At 38.5% G+C, this 1,717-nt stretch overlaps 1 protein-coding gene across 8 annotated transcripts in view; it reads left to right on the top strand.

The window, feature by feature from the left end:
• LOC102290413 (sodium bicarbonate cotransporter 3) overlaps positions 1-1,717 on the top strand; it is a 64,465-nt gene that overhangs the window by 15,543 nt on the left and 47,205 nt on the right. The window lies entirely within an intron of this gene.

The following is a 1,717-nucleotide window of genomic DNA, read 5'->3' as shown; positions in this document are numbered from 1 at the left end:
GTCTTTATTTTTAGTTAGCACATACCTTAAACACTTAAAGCTGTAAGCTAATGATAGTTATATAAGAGCAGATGCTGCTGGTGCAATAAGCTGTACGTTTTATGTTGAATGGATGATGATCTGATTAGTCGACTAATCGCAAAAATAATCGGTGACTAGTCGACTATCAAAATAATCGTTTGTGGCAGCCCTATACTGGGTAAATGAGGCTTGTAGTAAAAAGTGATTTTAGTCCCCAGTTCCAGGAGAAAAGCAGTAGGCACCACTCCATTTACTGCTGGCTGGCAATCTAATCTAGGGTGAACAGGAACACAAAAATGAAAGTTGGGCAGGCTGTCTTGAATGTCTCCTCGACATTTTTCTTGAACTTTCTAGCAAGGAAAGTAACTGTTTTATATGATAATTTTATGCATTTGAATAGAATTGAAAAAACCAAACAAAACAAAAACATGTTCTCACACTTGAAAAGAGTAAGAAGCTATTTTTTCTTAATTCAGTGAGATAAGTGATTAATAGAGTGACCAGTCAGCTCCTAACAGTTGTAAAGCTGACATGGGCGTAGAAAGCAATGCCATGACAGGCAGAAATGTTCAACATTTAACATGTGACACAGAAATGACAAATACAGCTGGAGAATTTATTAGGTACACCTTTAATTCTTCGTGGCACAGATTCAATCAGATGCTGAAAACACAGATTCCTCAGAGAATTTCCATGATTTGAATCTCCTGTTACACCTCTTCTGTGCTCTCTTGGATTGAGATCTCATGACTGTGGAGGCCATTTGAGTACAGTGAACTCATTATGTTCAAGAAATAAGTTTAAGATCATTTGATTTGTGACATGGTGAGTTATCCTCCTGGAAGCAGCAATCGGACGATGGGTACACTGTGGCAAAAAAGGAATGGACATAGTTAACTAAAATGCTCAGGTAGGCTGTTGTGTTTACTACTAACTGATCACCTTTTAAGGGGCTCAAAATGTGCCAAGAAAATATAACCAGGCCATTACACTAACAGCAGCAGCCTGATCTGTTGACCTGCCATCTAGATGTCAGTAAGTTTTTCACATCTTCTATTGTTAAGCTTTTGTAAGCCCATCTGAACTGTGAAGCCTCAGTTTCCTGTTCTTAGTTGTTGTGTGGTCTTCTGCTGCCTTCTTCCCATCTGCCTCAAGTTTTAACAGAAATGCTATTCTGCACACCTTGGTTGTAATGAGTGGAGTGGTTATTTGAGTTACTTTGTCTTCCTATCACCTCAAAGCAACCTGGCCACTCTTGTCTGACCTCTGCCATGAACAAATAATTGTCAGCTCGCTCACTGGATATTTTCTTTTCTACGATCACTACCTGTTAACCTTTAGAAATGGTTGTGAAGGAAGATCCCAGCAGATTAGCAGCTTCTGAAAATGCTCAGCTCAGAATGTCACCAACAATCATGCCACGTTCAAAAGTCACTTAAATGACCTTTCTTCCCCGTTCTGATGCTCTACATCTAGACCACATCTTCATGCCTATATTCTTAAATGCATTGACCTGCTGCTATATAATTGGCTAATTAGGTGTTTACCTTAAAAAGAAATTGAACAGGAGACCTAAATGTCATAAATGTGCTGTTTATATTTCCTCAAGAACTGGGAACTGGTGGGTGTTTTTCTTTTTGTCTTTCGCAGGTACCAAACAGTTAAATAATTATGGCAACTCTAATATAAGAATATA

Source organism: Haplochromis burtoni, unplaced genomic scaffold, assembly GCF_018398535.1.
Source record: "Haplochromis burtoni strain Fernald_Lab_line unplaced genomic scaffold, NCSU_Asbu1 Contig_90, whole genome shotgun sequence".
Classification (NCBI taxonomy): domain Eukaryota; kingdom Metazoa; phylum Chordata; class Actinopteri; order Cichliformes; family Cichlidae; genus Haplochromis; species Haplochromis burtoni.
This window is presented reverse-complemented; position numbering and strand designations above follow the sequence as displayed.